The sequence below is a fragment of the Cherax quadricarinatus genome, chromosome 33 (genome assembly GCF_038502225.1).
Source record: "Cherax quadricarinatus isolate ZL_2023a chromosome 33, ASM3850222v1, whole genome shotgun sequence".
NCBI lineage: Eukaryota > Metazoa > Arthropoda > Malacostraca > Decapoda > Parastacidae > Cherax > Cherax quadricarinatus.
Window position 1 is genome coordinate 32,439,143 of NC_091324.1, and position 21,497 is coordinate 32,460,639.

The window sequence follows — 21,497 nt, forward strand, 5'->3', positions numbered from 1 at the left end:
ATGTTACATTATCCTCCATCCATGTTACTATCTCTATCTATGTTATTATTCTTCATCTATGTTATTATCTCTCTATCTATGTTACTATTCTTCCATCAATGTTATTATCTCTTCATCTATGTTATTATCTCTTCCATTCATGTCATTATCTCTCTATCTATAAAGCATATTATTCCTTCCATCTATGATATTTATCTTCATCTATGTTATTATCTCAATTCATGTTATCTCTTCATCTATGTTATTATTCCTCTTCATCTATGTCATTATCTCTTCATCTATGTTAATTATTTCTCTCTATCTATGTTATTATCTTCTTTCTATCTTATAAAAGATATCTCTTCCATCTTATAAAAAGATTTATCATCCATCCTGATATTAGCTATCATCTTATAAAAACATGACCGTCCATCCTATGTTATTATCTCTTCCTCATGTTATTATCTCCTCCATTCCATGTTACTATCCTTCCATTCCATGTTACTTATCTCTCTCCATCCAATGTTACTTATCTCTTATCCATTACACCATTCCTATCTGTTAGGCTTATCTCAATCCATGTTACTTGGTCTTCCATTCAACGCTACTTATCTCTCTCCATCCATGTTACATTATCCTCCATCCATACAGCATTATCCTCTCCATCTCCATGTTATTATCTCGCCAATCATGTTATTATCTCTCTCCATCTATGTTACCTTATCTCCACCCATGTTACTATCCTCCAATCTATATAGCACATTATCTCTCTTCATGTTATTATCTTCCATCCTATGTTATTATCTCCTAAATTATGTTACTATCTAATTATCTATATATTATCTTCTTCCATCCTATGTTAATATCTATATCTATAAAAATATTATTCTTCATCTTATAGTTATTATCCTTAAATTCCATGTTATTATCTCTTCATTCATACCAATCTCTCTATGTGCATTCTTATTATCTCTCTATCTATGTTATTTATCTCTCTTCCATTCCAGGTTATTATTCCTCCATCTACGTTATTATCTCTTATCTATGTTATTATTCCTTCCCATCCTATGTTAAGCTTATCTTCTTCTATCTTATAGCATATCTTCTTCATTGGCTGTATATTCTTCTATTCCTATTTTTATTATCTCTCTCTTAACACAGCATATTATCTCTCTCCATTCATATTATCTCTTATCTCTTGTTATTATCTCTCTATCTATGTTATTATCTCTCTATCCATGTTAGCTATTCCATCCATGTTACTTATTCCTTCCAATCAACTGGAAAGTATATTCTCATCCATATATATTATCTCTCTCTATCATTAGCATTTATCTCTCTCCATCTATGTTATTATCCTCTATCTCTTGTTTACTTATCTCTTCCATCTATGTTATTATCCTTCTATATATCTCTTACTATCTCTCCATCTATGTTACTATTCTATCCATGTTATTATCTTCTCTGATCCATGTTATTATCTCTTCATTCATAAAAGCATTATCTCTCCATCTATAGCATATCTCTCCATTCAGCAGCATTATCTCTTCCATTCATGTTACTTATTTCTTCCATCTATAGCATTAATCTACATCCATGATACTTAATTTCCCATCTTATGTTGGCTTATTCATATCTGATGATTATCTCTTCATTCCATAAAGCATTATATCCATTCATGTTATTATCTCTCTATTTTATGTTTATCTTCCATTCCACGTTATTATCTCTTCCTTACATTGTTACTTATATCTTCATCTATATTATTATCTTTCATCTATATGCTATTTATCTCTCTTATCCATGTTATTATTCTTCCATCTATGTTATTATCTCTTCATCTATGTTACTATCTCATCCATATATTATTCTTACCATCTATGTTACTATACTTCCATTCTATGTTATTATTCTACATCCATGATACTCATTCCATCCATGTTATTATCTCCTTCATCCATGTTACTTATCTCTCCATTCCATGTTACTATCTCTTCCATCCATTAAAGCATTATCCTCCATCCATTGCCATTATCTCCTCCTTCCATCCATGTTACTTATCCTCCATCCATAAAGCATTATCCTCTATAATTATACACACTTCTCTCCATCTCCATGTTATTTATCTCTTCATCCATATTATTTTATATCCTATGATATTATTACTTCCATCTATGTTGCCATTATCTACATTCATGATACTTATTTCTCCTATTTCTCCCATGTTATTATCTTCATTCATAGCATTATCTCTTCCATTCATGTTACTATCTCTTCCATCTATGTTATTATCTCTTCATTCATGTTATTATCTTCCATCCTATAAAAGCATTATACATTCATGATACTATCTCTCTATCTTATGTTAGCTATCTCTCCATCTTATGTTATTATCTCTTCCATTCATGTTATTATCTCTATCCTATGTTATTATCTTCATCTATGTTATTTTATCTTCCCATTCATGTTATTATCTCTCTCTATCTATGTTATTATTCGTTCATCCATGTTATTATCTCTCCATCTATGTTATTATCTCTTCCATTCATGTTAATATTTATCCATCCTATAAAGCATATATCTCTTCCATCCATATTATTATCTCTCTCCATCTATGTTATTATCTCTCTCCAATTCATATGTTATTATCTCTCTGTTATCTCCATAGCATTATCCTTCCATTCCTATGTTATTATCTCCTTCATCTTATAAAGTATTATTCCATCTATGATATTTATACTTCCATCTATGTTATTATTCTTATAATTCTATGATATTTTCTCCAATCTAGCAGCATATCTCTTCATCCATATATAATTATCTCTTCATCTAATGTTATTATCTCTTCCATTCATTATTATTCTTCATCTATAGTTACTTATCTTCCATTCTATAAGCATATTATTCCTTCCATTTATGTTATTTATGGTCCATCTTGCAAGCAAAAGCATGTCTCTCTATTCCATGTTAGCTATATCTTCATCTATAGCATATCTCTCATTCTATTATTATATTAATCTCCTTCATCCATGTTACTTCATCTCTCTCCATCCATATTATTATTCATCCATGTTATATCTCTCCCATTCTATATTATTCCTCTCTCTCCATGTTATTATCTTCCATCTATGTTATTATGGCATCTGCAGCATGGTTACTTCCATTCCATGTTACTTAGTCTTATATCCACATTATCCTTCCACTTCTTCCATGTATTATTCCTTCATCTATGTTATTAATTCCTTCATCTATTGTTATTATCTTCATCTATGTTATTATCTTCCATCCTATGTTATATTATCTCTCTCCATATATGTTAATTATCTCTTCATCCATGTTATTATCTCTTCATTCATGGTTATTATTCCATATCCATGTATACTATACTTCCATCTATGTTATTATACCATCTATGATACTATCTCTCCATCCATGTTATCTCTTCATCCATGTTACTATATCTTCCATATATTGCCATTATCTCTTTATCTATGTTATTATCTTCTATCCATGTTATTTATCTCTCCATCTTATACATTATTCTCCTCTCTATCACAGCATATTCCTTCATCTATATATTTATCTCTCTATCAATGTTACTATCTCCATTCATGTTACTATCTCTTCCATCTCTTGTTAGCTTATCTCTCCATCTATGTTCATTATCTTCCATTCATACTTATCTCTATCAATGTTACTTATTTTCCATCAATGTTATTATCTCTCCATCCATGTTACTACCTTCCATCAATGTTACTATCTCTCTTCCATCCATGTTATCTCTCTCTCCATCTTGTCACTATCTCTCCATTTATGTTACTGCTATCTCTATACATCTCTACTATCCTCCATCTATGCTAATACCATCTCTCCATCCATGTTACTATCTCCATCCATGCACATCCTCCATCCAATATTATCTCTCTCTGATCAGCATATTCCTCTATCAATAAAACATTATCTCATCTATGTTACTATCCTCCATCCATGTTACTATCTTACATCCATGATACTATACTCCTTCCATGTAACTATCTTACATCCATGATACTATCCTCCATCCATGTTACTATCCTCCATCCATGTTACTATCCTCCATTCATGTTACTATCCTCCATCCACGTTACTATCCTCCATCCATGTTACCATCCTCCATCCATGTTACTATCCTCCATCCATGTTACTATCCTCCATCCATGTTACTATCCTCCATCCATGCAGCTTATCTCTATATATCTATATGTTACTATCTCTTCCATCCATGTTACTATTCTCACCATATGTTATTTATACTTCCATCTTATGTTATTTATCTTACATCTATGATACTTTTCTCTCATTCATGTTAGTATTCTCCATCTATGTTACTTATCTCTTCATTCATGTTATTATCTCTTCCATCTATACATATTCTCATTCATTGTTATTATCTCTTCATCTATGTTACTTATCTCTTCATTCATGTTACTATAATCTCTCCTCCATCCATGTTATTATCTCTCTTCCATCTATGTTATTTATCGTCTATCCATGTTATTTTTTATCTCTTCATCTATAAAAGTATTATCTCTATCTATGTTATTATCATTCATTCATATGTTACTATTCTCCATCTATAAAAGTTATTATCTCTCTATCTATATACATTATTCTTCATCTACAGTTATTATCTCCATCTATGATAATGTTATTCTTTCCATCTATATTACTATTCCATCTATATTATTCCATATTCATGATATTTATCTTTCATTCATGAGATACTATCTCTCCATCTATATGTTATTATTTTACATCCATGATATTTATATTTCCATCTATATAAACATATTATTCATATCCATGATACTATCTCTCTTCCATCTATGTTACTTATCTCTCCATCTATGTTATATACATTATCTCTCCATCCATATGTTACTATCTCCATCTACGTTACTATCTCCATTCATGTTACTTCATCTCTCCATCTAGTGTTGTCATTATCTTCATCTAATATAAGGTACATATTATCTTCCATTCATGTTATTATTCCTCTCTATCTATAAAAGCATATTATTCTTCATCTATGTTACTATCCTTCATTCTATGTTATTATCTTATATCTATATGTTATTATATCCAATATGTTAATTATTCATATCTTATGATATTCATTCATAGTATGTTATTATCTCTTCATCTTATAGCCATTATTCCTTCCATCTATAGCATTATTCCTTCATCTATTAGCATTATTCCCCTATTCTATTGTTATTATCTCTTCCATTCATGTTGGCTATCCTCCATCTAATGTTATTATCTTCCATATTATGCGCAGCTATCTTCCATCTTAGCAAAGACATGTATTAATCTCTTCATTCATGTATTATACATCTATTAGAGCATTATTACTTCCATCCTATAAAAGCATTATTTTATATCTATGATAATATCTTCATTATATGTTATTATCTCTTTCATCTATGTTATTATCTTTCATTCTATGTACACATCATCTATGTTACTATCTTCATCTATTGGTTATTATCTTCATTCATGTTAATATTATTCCCTTCCTATCTAATGTTATTATTCTTCCATCTATGTTATTACTTCTTCCCATCTATGTTATTATCTTCATCTATAAAGGGTGCCATTATCTCTCTTATCTTATGTTATTATCTTCCATCTATGTTATTATCTCCATTCTAGTAAGTATTATTCCATCTATTAAAAGATTATCTCTTCCATTCTATGATATTTATCTCTCATTCATATTGATATTTATTCCTTCCATCTAATGGTTATTATCTCTATCTAGCAGCATATTTTCTGATCTATATGTTATTATTTCTCTATCTATTACATTATCTTCTGTCCCTATAGCAATATTATCTCTCTATTCTATGTTATATTCCTTCATTTATGTTATTGGTCCTTCCATTTCATGTTATTATCTCTTCATCTAGTGTTATTATCTCTTCATTCTATGTTATTATCTCTCTATCCTATAAGTATTATTCTTCCATCTATGTTATTATCTCTTCATCATTGTTATTATATTCCATCTATGTTATTATCTCTCTCATTCCATATGTTATTATCTCCATTCAATGCTAATGTTATTATTCCATCTTCATTGCCATTATTATTCATTCATCTTATTATCATATCCATTGATATTTATCACTTCCATCTATATTATTATTCTTATCCATCTATGATATTATCTCTCATCCAATGTTATATTATCTTCATCTTATAGCACATCTCTCTCTATCTATGTTACTATCTTCTCTTCATCTATTGCATTATTATTCCTTCCATCTATACATAATATCTCTTCTATCTATGTTATTATCTCTAATCTATGTTATTATCTCTTCTATCTATGTTATTATCTTCATTCCATATGTTACTATTATTCCTTCCATCTATGTTAATTATCTCTTCCATCTATGTTAATATCTTCACATCCTATGTTATTATTATTCCTTCCTATCCTATGCTTATTTATATATATCTATAATTAATTATCTCCTATTCTATGTTATTATTCCTTCCTATCCATATGCAATTATCTTACTTATTCCTATGTTAATATCCTTCCATCTATGTTATTATCTCCTATCTATAGCATTATCCTCCATTCCATCCATTACATTATTCTCCATTCATTCCATGTTATTATTATCTTCATCTACGTTATTACTATCCTAATCCTATGTTACTTATCTCCTCCAATTCCACGCTTACATTATCCTCCATTCCATAAGCATTATCCTTCCATTCCATGTTACTATCTCCATCCTATGATTACTATACCTTCATCCTATGTTAGCCTTCCATCCATGTTACTATCCTAACCATGATTAACTATTCCTTCCATTCCATAAAAACATTATCTCCTTCCATCCTATGTTAACTATCTCCTCCAATCCTATGTTAATTATCCTCCTATTCCATGTTACTTATCCTCCATCCATGTTACCTTATCCTAATATGTTATTATCTAATTCCATCTATGTTATTTATCGTTCATCATAAGTTAGCTTATCATTCCATTCTATGTTATTATCTCTTCCTATCTATGTTATTTACTATCCTATCTATGTTATTATTCCCTCTCCATCCTATGATATTATTCCTTCCATCTATAAGCATTATTATCTCTTCCATCTATGCAGCAATATATCTCATCTAGCTTTATTATCATATCTTCATCTATGTTGATTATCTCTTCATCTATGTTATTATCTTATCTTACATCTATTGCCAGATTCCCTATCTTATACATTATTTTCCATCTATAGCATATTCTTCATTCTATGTTATTATCTCTTCCATCAATGTTATATTCTTCATCCATACTATTCCTCCTATCAATAATGTTACTTATCTCTTCCATCCATATTAGCTATCTTCCATCTCTTCTTACCTTATCCCTTCCATCCATGTTACTTATCTCTTCCATCCACATTATTATCCTCCATTCCTATGCCATTATCTCTTCCATCAATGTTATTATCCTCTCCATCCATACATTATCTCTCCATCTATGTTATTTACTTAATCCATCCATATTACTATTCTCCATCCAGGCATTATCCTCCATCCATGTTACTATCTCTCCTTCCATGTTACTTATCTCCCTCTCCATCTATATTTATGTCGATCATGTTACTTATCCTCCATTCTACGTTAGCTATCTCTTCATCCATGTTACTATCCTAAATCTGTGTTACTTAATCCAAATCATGTTACTATCCTCCATCCACGCTACTATCTCCTCCATCCAGGTCAATATCCCCATCCATGTTACTATCTCCATCCATGTTAATATCCTAATCCATAATATCCTCCATTCATGTTACTATCTCCTCTCCATCCATGTTATTTATCTCAATCCATGTTATTTATCCTCCTTCCATGTTACTATCCTCCATCTATGTTACTATCCTAAATCCATGTTACTATCCAATATCCATGTTACTATCATCCATCCAAGTTACTATCAACCATCCATGTTACTATCCTCCATCCATGTTACTATCTTGTAAATCTATGTTACTATCTCTTCATCTATGTTAAATCTCTCCATCTATACATTATCTCTATCTATGTTATTATCTCTCTATGCATTCTTATTATACTTCCATCTATGTTATTTATCTCTCTATCTAGGTTATTATATCTCTCCATCTACGCTACATTATCTCTATCTCATAAGATATTTTCCATCTATGTTATTATCCTCCCATCTATGTTATTTATCTCTCCATCACAAGTATATCTCGACATCTTATGTTACTATCCTCAATCCATGTTACTATCCTCCATCCATGTTACTATCCTCCATCCATGTTACTATCCTCCATCCATGTTACTATCCTCCATCCACGTTACTATCCTCCATCCATGTTACTATCCTCCATCCATGTTACTATCCTCCATACATGTTACTATCCTCCATCCATGTTACTATCCTCCATCCATGTTACTATCTTACATCCATGATACTATACTCCATCCATGTTAACATTCACATCCATGATACTCATCCTCCATCCATGTTACTATCCTCTATCTATGTTATTATCTCTTCCATCTATGTTATTATTGTTCATTCATGTGTTATTATTCCATCTATGTTATTATCTCCATTCATGTTATTATCTCTTCATCTATGTTATTATTCTCTCTATCTATAGCATATTATTCCCTTCATCTATGTTATTTATTCTTCATCTATGTTATTATCTTTCCATCCATGTTATTATTCCTCTCATCTATGTTACTATTTTCTTTCATCCATGTTACTATCTCTCTATCTATGTTATTATCTCTTCCATTCATGATATTTATCTCTTCTATCCATGATAATATCTCTCCATCCATGTTATTTATCTTTCATCTATGTTAATATTATTTCTCTATCTATGTTATTATTTCATCTATGCATTATCTCTTCCACCCATGTTATTATTCTCTATCTATATTATTCTCTCCATTAATGTTATTATCTCTTCCATTCATGTTATTATCTCTTCCATCTATAGCATATCTCTTCATCTATGTTATTATCTCTTCATCTATGTTATTATCTCTTCATCTATGTTATTATCTCTTCCATCAATGTTATTATCTCTATCCATGTTATTTATCTTCATCTATAAAAGCATTATCCTCTTCCTTTTTCCATGTTATTATCTCTTCCATTCATGTTAGCTATCTACTCATCCATGTTACTATCTCATCCATGTTATTATCTCTTCATTCATGTTACTATCTCTCTCTATCCATGTTATTATCTCTTCCATGTGCCATTATCTCTTCATCCATGTTATTATCTCTCCATCCATAGCATTATCTCTCTCCATCTATGTTACGGTGTTTCCATCTATGTTATTATCTCTCCATCCATGTGCCATTATCTCTCCATCCATGTTACTATCTCTCCATCCAAGGCATTATCCTCCATCCATGTTACTATCCTCCATCCATTATACTATCCTCCATCCATGATACTATCCTCCATCCATGTTACTATCCTCCATCCATGTTACTATTCTCCATCCATGTTACTATCCTCCATCCATGTTACTATCCTCCATCCATGTTACTATCCTCCATCCATGTTACTATCCTCCTTCCATGTTACTATCCTCCATCCATGTTACTATCCTCCATCCATGTTGCTATCCTCCATCCATGTTATTATCTCTTCATCTATGTTATTATCTCTTCATCTATGTTATTTATCTTCCATCTATGTTATTATCTCTCCATCTTTGTTATTATCTCTTCATCTATGTTATTATCTCTCTATCTATGTTATAATTCCTCTATCTATGTTATTATTCCTTCCATCTATATTATCTCCATCTATAAAAATATTCCTTCATCTATGTTATTATCTCTTCATCTATAAAAGTATACTTCTTCATCTATGTTATTTATCTCTCTCCATTCATGCACATTCTCCATTCATATTATTATCTCTATTCATGTTACTATTCCATCTATGTTATTATCTCTAAATTCATGTTAATATCTCTAAATCTTATGTTATTATCTCTTCATCTAGCTGCTATATTATGTTTCATCTATGTTATTATTCTCTATCCATATGTTATATTATCTCTTCATCTATGTTATTATCTCTCTCCATCCATGTTAATATTCTCATCCATGTTATTATCCTCTCCATCCAGGCATATCTCCTCCATCCATGTTACTACCTCATCCATGTTATTTATAATCCATCTATGTTACTATCTCCATCCATGCTTGCTTCATCCTCCATCCATGTTAGCATTTATCTTCATCCATGTTATTATCCTCCATCCATGTTACACATTCTAATCCATGTTACTATCTCTCTCCATCCATGTTACTATCCTCCATCCAGGTCACTATCCTCCATCCATGTTACTATCCTCCATCCATGTTACTATCCTCCATCCGTGTTACAATCCTCCATCCATGTTACTATCATCCATCCATATTACTATTCTCCATCCATGTTACTATCCTCCATCCATATGCATTATCCTCCTTCCATGTTACTTATCCTCCATCCATGTTATTTATCCTCCATCCATGTTATTATCTCTTCATTCTATTGTTATTATCTCTTCATCTATACATATTATTCCTAATTGTGTTATTATCTCTAAATTCATGTTATCTCTCTATCTTACGCCATTATCTTCTATCCATGTTACTATCTCTCCATCCATGTTATTATCTCATCTATGTTACTATCTCTCCATCTATACATTAATTATCTCTCAATCCTATGTTATTATTCCTTCTATGTTATTATCTCTTCCATCCTATGTTATTATCTCTTATCTATGTTATTATCTAATATCCTATGTTATTTATTCTCTTCATCTAAGTTATATCATTCCTATCCATGTTACTATCTCTCCATCCATTGGGCATCTCTCCATTCCATGCATTATCTCTCCATCCATGTTACAATCCTCCATGCATCTTATTTATCCTCCCATCCATGTTAATATCTCCTCCATCCAGGTTACTATCCTCCATCCACGCCACTATCCTCTATCCATGTTACTATCTTCCATCCATGTTACTATCCTCCATCCATGTTACTATCCTCCATCAATGTTATTATCCTCCATCCATGTTACTATCCTCCATCAATGTTAATATCCTTCCATCCATGTTACCTATCCTCCATCCTGTGCCATTATCTCTTCCATCCATGTTAGCTTTATCTCTCCATCCCTATGTTACTATCTCTCTCCATCCATGTTATTATCTCCATCAATGTTATTATTCCTTCCATCCAGTGTTACTTATCCTCCATCAATGTTACTTATCTCTCCATCCATGTGCCATTATCCTCCATCTCTTGTCAACTTATCTCCTCCATCCATGTTACTTCTCCTCCATCCATGTTACTTATCCTCCATACATGTCACATCCTCCATCCATGTTACTATCCTCCATCCATGTTATACTTATCTACATCCATGATACTATACTCCATCTACGTCACTTATTCCATCTATGCCATTATCTCCTTCCATCTATAGCATATCTTCCATCTATGTTACTATCTCTCTTCATCTATGTTATTATTCTTTTTACATCTATACATATACTTCCATCTATGTTATTATCTTACATCTATGATATTTCTTCTCCATCTATATATATATTATCTTCCATTCATGTTATTATCTTCATTCATGTTATTATCTCCATCTATGTTATTATCTCTCTTCATCTATTGCATATTATCTTCTATCTTATGTTATATTATCTCTCCATTCATAAAAGCATATATCTCTCTATTATGTTGTTACTATCTCTCTCTATCTATGTTATTATTCTTCATCTATGTTATTATTTTATATCTATGATATATTTATACTTCTATCTATGTTATTATCTTTTACATTCATGATATTTCACCTTCATTCATGTTATTATCTCTTCATCTGTGTTATTATCTCCATACATCTTTGTATTATTCCATCTATGTTATTATCTCCATCTATAGCATATTATTCTTACATCTATGATAATATATCATCTATGTTATTGTTATATTAAGTATCCATGATAATTATCTCTCCATCCATGCATTATCTCTTCCATCCATGTTATAATCCTCCATGTTATCTTATTATCATGATACTATCTCTCCATCTAAGTATTATCTCCATCTATAAAAGCATTATCTCTTCCATATATGTTATTATCTCCATCCATGTTACTTATCTCTCTCATCCATGTTAGCCTATTCCATGATCCATGATACTTATTATCTTATTCCTGTTACCTATCTTACCATCCATGATTACTATCCTCCATCCATGCTACTCTCTCCATCTATGTTACTTATCCTCCATACCATGTTACTTATCCCCTCCATTCCATACATTTATCTTCCATCCATGTTACTTATCTTACATCCATGATACTATACTCCATCCATGTCACTATCTCCATCCATGTTACCTATCCTCCATCCATGCCATTATCCTCCATCCATACTATCCTCCATCCATACATTATCTTACATTCCATGTTACTATTACTCCATCCATGTTACTATCTTACATCCATGGGACATTTCTTCCTTCCATCCATGTTACTATCCTTCATCCATGTTACTATCCTTCCATCCATGTTACTATCCTCCATCCTATGTAGCATTATCTCTTCCATCCACCGTTACCTATCTTCCTCCATGTTACTTATCTCTCCATCCATGTTATTATCTCTTCCATCCATGTTACTATCTTTACATCCATGATACTATACTCCATCCATGTTTACTATCTTACCATCCATGATATCATCTCTCTCCATCCATGTTAATATCTCCATTCCATGTTACCTATCTCTCTCCATATGTTATTATCTCTTCCATCCATACATTATCCTCCATTCCATGTTACTATCTTACATCCCCATGATACCTATACTCCACCCATGTTACTATCCTTACCATCCATGATACTATTCCATCCATGTTATTTATTATCCTCCTCCATCCATGTTACTATCTCCTTCCATCCATGTTATTATCCTCCATCCATGTTACTATCTCCTCCATCCATAAAAGCATTAGCTTACATCTATGATATTTATACTTCCATCCTTATGTTCACTATTCCCTTCCATCCTATGTTATTATCTCCATTCATGTTACTATCTCTTCATTCCATGTTATTATCTCTTCATCTATGTTATTATCTCTCCATCGATGTTATTTATTCCTTCTTTCATCTATGTTATTATCGTATTATTCATGTTACTATCTCTCTCCATCCATAAAAGCATGGCCCTATATCTATGTTATTATCTCTCCTATTCATGTTATTTATCTCTCTTATCCATGTTAGTATCTCTCCTCCATTCCATGTTACTTATCCTCCATCCATATGTTACTTATCTCTCCATCCATTAAGCATTATCTTTCCATCCATGTTGCTATCCTCCATCTGCATATGCTCCATCCATGTTACTATCCTCCAACCCAGCATGTTACTATCCTCCATCCATATATATTATCTCTCCATTCATGTTACTATCTCTCCATTCCAGCATATCTCTCCATCTATGATACTATCTCTCCATTCATGATATACTATCTCTTCATCTATGTTATTCTCTATCTATGTTATTATTCTCCATCTATGTTATTATCTCTCTCTATCTATGTTATATTTATCTCTCTATCCATGTTAGCTATCTCTCCATCTATGTTATTATCTCTCCATCTATGTTACTATCTCTCCATTCATAGCCATTATCTCTCCATCCATGTTATCTCTTCCATCCATGTTATTATCTCTCTATCAATGTTATTTATCTCTCCATTCATGTTATTATCTCTTCCATCTATGTTATTATCTCTCTATCCTTTGTTATTTATCTCTTCATCTATGTTATTATCTCTCTATCTATGTTATAATTCTCCATTCATGTTATTATCTCTCTTCATCTATGTTACTTATTCCTTCATTCATGTTATTATCTCTTATTAATGTTATTTATCTCTCCATCCATGTTACTATTCTCCATCCATGTTACTATCCTCCATCCATGTTACTATCCTCCATCCATGTTACTATCCTCCATTCATGTTACTATCCTCCATCCATGTTACTATCCTAAATCCATGTTACTATCCTAAATCCATGTTACTATCCTCCATCCACGCTACTATGCTCCATCCATGTTACTATCCTCCATCCATGTTACTATCCTCCATCCATGTTACTATCCTCCATCCATGTTACTATTCTCCATCCATGTTACTATCCTCCATCCATGTTACTATCCTCCATCCATGTTACTATCCTCCATCCATGTTACTATCCTCCATCCATGTTACTATCCTCCATCCATGTTACTTATCTCCATCCATGTTACTATCCTCCATCCATGTTACTATCCTCCATCCATGTTACTACCCTCCATCCATGTTACTATAATCCATCCATGTTACTATCCTCCATCCATGTCACTATCCTCCATCCATGTTACTATCCTCCATCCATGTTACTATCCTCCATCCATGTTACTATCCTCAATCCATGTTACTATCCTCCATCCATGTTACTATCCTCCATCCATGTCACTATCCTCCATCCAAGCATTTATCTTCCATCTATTAAAGTATTATCTCTTCCATCCATGTTACACCCTCCATTCCATGTTGTTACTATCAGTCCATCCATATTACTATTCTCCATCCATTACAATTATCCTCTTCCAACCATGTTACCTATCCTCCTTCCATGTTACTTATCCTCCATCCATATTATCTCTCCATCCATGTTATATCCTCCATCCACGTTAACTATCTCATCCATGTTACCTTATCCTACTGTGTTAATTATCTCTAAATCCATGTTACTATCTCCATCCACGCCATTATCTCATCTATGTTATTTATCCTCCATCCATGTTACTTATTCTCCATCCATGTTACTTATCGGTAAATCCATGTTACCTATCCTCTCCATCCATGTTACTATCTCCTCCATCCATACATTATCTCAATCTATTATTATCTCTTCTATTGTTATTATCTCTTCATCCTATGTTATTATCTCTTAAATATGTTTTACTATCTAATATTCATGTTATTATCTCTTCCATCCAAGTATTATCATTCCATCTATGTTAATATCTCTCCATCTATATATTATTATCCTATTCATGTTATTATCTCTCCATCCATGCTAAATCTTCTTCCATTCATATGTTATTTATCTCTCTCCATTCATGTTATAATCTCTCATGCATTCTTATTATCTCTATCTCTTGTTATTATTCTTCCATTCCAGATAAGGTCTCCTATCTTACGCTATATTATCTCTTATCCATGTTATTATCTCCATTCCATATGTTATTATTCCTATATCCATGTTACTATCCTCCTTATCAATGTTATTATCTCTCCATCCATGTTATTATCTCTATCAAAATGTGCATATTCCTCTATTCCATGTTACTATCTCTCCATCCTTACTATCTCTTCCATCCATGTTATTTTTTATCTCTCTTCCATTCATGTTATTATCTCTTCATTCATGTTACTATTCCTCCATCCAATGTTATTATCCTCCATTCATGTTACTATCTCTGCCCATCAATGTTATATCTCTCTCCATCCATGTTATTATCCTCCATCTCTTGTTTCACTATTCCTTCCCTTCCATCCATGTTATTATTCTCTATACATTCACTTATCGTTCCATTCATGCTACCTATCCTCTTCCATCCAATGTTACTATCTCCCTCCATCCATGTTACTATGCTCCTTCCGTGTTACTATCCTCCATCCATGTTATTATCTCCATCCAATGTTACCTATCCTCCATCAATGTTACTATCCTCCATCCATGTTACTTATCTTACATCCATGATACTATACTCCATTCCATGTTATTACTATCCTACCATCCATAGATAATTATTCCATCCATGTTATATCCTCCATCCATGTTACATACTTATCCTCCATTCCATGTTACTATCCTCCATCCACGTTACTTATCTCCATACATGTTACCATCCTCCATCCATGTGCCATTATCCTCCATCCATACATTATCCTCCATCCTATGTTACTATCTCCATCCATACATTATCTCCATCCACAGCATTTATCCTCCATCCATGTTACTTATCTTACATCCATTATTTCATACTCCATCCATGTTATCTTGACCATCCATGATATTTTCTTCCATCCATGTTACTCCTCCATCCATGTTACTTATCCTCCATCCATGTTACTATCCTACATCCATCTTACTATCTCCATCCATTGCATTATCCTCCATCCATGTTACTATCCCCAATCCATGTTACCTTATCCTCCATGTTACTATCCTCCATCCATATTACTATCCTCCATCCATGTTACTCTCCTTTTATATCCAATGATAATTATACTCCATCCATGTTACTTCCATTCACCATCCATGATTAATTATCCTCCATCCAATGTTACTATCCTCTATCCATGTTACTATCCCCCATCCATGTTACTTATCCTTCCATCCATGTGCCATTATCCTCCATCCATGTTACTATCTCTCTTCCATCTGTTATATTGCCCATTCCTTATATTATTTTTGTCTTCCATCTATGTTATTATCTCTTCATCTATTGTTACATTATCCATTCATGTTATTATCTTCCATCCATGTTACTATCTCTCCATCCATGTTACTTATCTCATTCCAGTTATTATCTCCTTCATCCATGTTACTATCTCTTCCATCTATGTTATTATTCCATCCATGTGGATACAGCATTATCTACATCCATGATTACTATACTCCATCCATGTTACTATCTTACATTCATGATTACCTATCCTCCATCCATGTTACTATCCTTCCATTCCATGTTACTTATCCTCCATCCATGTTACTTATCCTCCATCCACATTACTATCTCTTCCATCTATGTTACTATCTCATCTATGTTATTATCTCTCCTATCCATGTTATTTATATTATTCCATTCATGTTATTATCTCTTCCATCTATGTTATTATCTCTTCCATCTATAAAGTTGGCTTAATTCCTCCTATCTACATTACTTATCTCTCTCCATCTATACCTTATCTCTTCATCTATGTTGGCTATCTCTCCATCTATGTTATTATTCATTCATGTTACCTATCTCTTCCATCCATGTTACTATTCTTCCATTCATGTTATTATCTCTTCCATCTATGTTATTATTCTTACATCCATAGCATTATATTTCCATCTTATAAAAGCATTATCTTACATCCATAGTTATTTATCCTCCATCCATGTTAATATCTCCATCCATGTTACCTTATCTCCAATCTTAATGTTACTATCCTCCATCCATGTTACTATCCTCCATCCATGTTATTATCCTCCATCAATGTTACTATCCTCCATCCATGTTACTATCCTCCATCCATGTTACTATCTTACATCCATGATACTACACTCCATCCATGTTACTATCTTACATCCATGATACTATCCTCCATCCATGTTACTATACTCCATCCATGTTACTATCCTCCATTCATGTTACTATCCTCCATCCACGTTACTATCCTCCTTACATGTTACCATCCTCCATCCATGAATACCATACCTCCATCCATGTTACTATCCTCCATCCATGCTACTATCCTCCATCCATGTTACTATCCTCCATCAATGTTACTATCCTCCATCCATGTTACTATCGTCCATCCATGTTACTATCCTCCATCCATGTTACTGTCTTACATCCATGATACTATACTCCATCCATGTCACTATCTTACATCCATATTACTATCCTCCATCCATGTTACTATCCTCCATCCATGTTACTATCCTCCATCCATGTTACTATCCTCCATCCATGTTACTATCCTCCATCCATGTTACTATCTTACATTCCACGATACTCCTCCATCCATGTTACCATATCCTCCATCCATGTTACTTATCCTCCATCCATAGCATTTATCCTCCATTCCATGTTGCCATTTATCCTTCCATTCCATGCTATTATTCTTCCATCCATGTTACTATCCTCCATCCATGTTACTATCTCATTACATGTTAATATCTCCATCCATGTTACTATCCTCCATTCCATGTGCCATTATTCTTACATCTATGATTACTAATATACTTCCATTCCATGTTACTATCTTTTACATTCCATGATACTATCCTCCATCCATGTTACTATCCTTCCATCCATGTTACTTATCCTCCATATATGTTAATATCCTCCAACTATGTTACTATCTCTATCCATGTTACTTATCTTGCTATCCATGATACCTATACTCCCATCCATGTTACTTATCTTACATTCCACATTGATACTATCCTTCCATTCCATGTTACTTATCCTCCATCTATGTTACTATCCTCCATACCATGTTACTTATCTCTCTTCCATCCTATGTTAATGGTCTCTCCATCCATGTTACCTATCTACATCCATGATTATTATACCTTCCATCCATGTCACTTATCTCTCCATTCCATGTTACTATCCTCCATTCCATGATACTATCTCTTATCCATGTTACTATTCCTCCATCCATGTTACTTATCCTCCATCCATGTTACTTATCCTCCTCTCCATGTTACTTATTTGTACCATCCATGTTACTATCTCCTCCATCCATGTTATTTATCCTATTATCCATGTTATATCTCTCCTCTATCCATGTTACTATCTTCTCCATTCCATGTTACATTATCTCCATCCATGTTACTTATCTCCTTCCATTCCAGGAGGTTACTATCCTCCATTCCAATGTTACCTATTCCTCCATCCATGTTACCTATCTTCCATCTATGTTACTATCTCTCTATCCATGTTATTATCTCCATCCATGATACTATCCTCATCCATGATTACTATCCTCCATCCATGTTACCTATCCTCCATCCAATGTTACTATTCACTATTCCATGTTACATTTATTCTCCATCCATGTTACTATCCTCCGTCCATGTTAATATCCTTCCATCCATGTTATTACTTAATCCTCCATCCATGTTACTTACTTATCCTCCATCCATGTTACTTATCCTCCATCCATGTTACTATCCTCCATCCATATGTTACTTATCCTTCCATTCCATGTTACTATCCTTCCATCAATGTTATATCCTCCATCCATGTTACTTATCCTCCATCCATGTCGTCACTTATCCTCCCATCCATAGCCATTATCCTCCATCCATGATATTTATCTTCCATCCATATTATCTCTCAATCTATTAGCATATCTTCCATCCTATAGCATTATTCCCTTCATCCATGCCTGCCTATTCCTATCAATGTTATTTATTCTATCCATAAACATTATCCTCATTCATTGTTATTTATCTCTTCATCTATGTTATTATCATCTATCCATATTATTATTTCCATCTATGTTACTATTCATCCATCCATGTTACTTATCCTCCTTCCATGTTACTATCTCATATTCCATGTTACTATCCTCCATCCACAGCATTATCCTCCATTCCACGTTAATGGTCTTTTCATCCATGTTACTATCTCAACCAAAGCATATCCTAAATCCATATTATCCTTCCATTCCACGCCCTTACCTATCTCCATCCATAAGCATTATTATTCCTCTCCATCCAGCAGTTAGCTTATCCTCCATCCATGTTACTATCCTAAATCCATGTTACTATCCTCCATCCATGTTACTATCCTCCATCCATGTTACTATCCTCAATCCATGTTACTATCCTCCTTCCATGTTACTATCCTCCATCCATGTTACTATCCTAAATCTATGTTACTATCCAATATCCATGTTACTATCCTCCATCCAAGTTACTATCATCCATCCATGTTACTATCCTCCATCCATGTTACTATCCTAAATCCATGTTACTATCCTCCATCCATGCTAAAATCCTCCATCCATGTTACTATCCTCCATCCATGTTACAATCCTCCATGCATCTTATTATCCTCCATCCATGTTACTATCCTCCATCCAGGTTACTATCCTCCATCCACGCTACTATCCTCTATCCATGTTACTATCTTCCATCCATGTTACTATCCTCCATCCATGTTACTATCCTCCATCAATGTTATTATCCTCCATCCATGTTACTATCCTCCATCAATGTTACTATCCTCCATCCATGTTACTATCCTCCATCCTTGTTACTATCCTCCATCCATGTTACTATCCTCCATCCATGTTACTATCCTCCATCCATGTTACTATCCTCCATCAATGTTATTATCCTCCATCCATGTTACTATCCTCCATCAATGTTACTATCCTCCATCCATGTTACTATCCTCCATCCTTGTCACTATCCTCCATCCATGTTACTATTCTCTATACATCTCACTATCCTCCATCTATGCTACTATCCTCCATCCATGTTACTATCCTCCATCCATGTTACTATCCTCCATCCATGTTACTATCCTCCATCCATGTTATTATCCTCCATCAATGTTACTATCCTCCATCCATGTTACTATCCCCTCCATTCCAATGTTACATTATCTTACATCCATGATACTTCATACTCCATCCATGTTACTATCTTACATCCATGATAATTATTCCCCATCCATGTTACTTATACTCCATCCATGTTACTTATCCTCCATTCCATGTTATTATCCTCCATCCACGTTACATTATCTCTCCATCTATGTTAGTTATCCTCTCCATTCTATGTTACCATTCTTATCTCCATCTATTGTTACTTATTCCTCTCCATCCATGTTACATTATCTCCTTCCATCCTAGTTACTTATTTCATCCATGTTATCTCTTCCATCTATGTTATTATCTCCATCCATGTACATGCTATCTCATCCAGTTATTATCTCTATCTATCCATAAGCATTATCTCCATCCTATGTTACTATCCTCCACTCTTATAGTAGGATTATCTCTCTTATCCATGTTACTTATCTCCTTATCCATAGTTATATCTTCCTTATCTTATGTTACTTATCTCTCCATCCATGTTATTATCTTCATCTATGTTACTATTCCTCTCTATCCATAGCATATCTCTTCCATCCTATGTTACTATCTCTTCCATCTGCATATATATTCTCCTTCCATCTATGTTACTTATCTCTCCTATCTACAATTATCTCCTTCCATCCATGTTATTATCTCATCCTCCATGTTACTTATATCTCCATTCATCCTATTACATATCTTCCATCCTATAGCCATTGTCTCATGTCATCATGATTACATTATTCTCTTCCATATATACTGATTACTTATCTCCATCCTAGGTATTCTCTCATCATCTACTATTCATAGCATCATATTCCCTCTCCATCCTATGTTATTATCTCCATTCATCTATCAGATTCCTTAGGTTCTTATCTCTCCATCTATGTTACTTATCTCTTCATCATGTTACTTATCTTCATCTATGTTATTATCTCTTCCATCCTTATACATATCTCTCTCCATCATGTTATTATCTCCATCATGAGCATTATTCTCT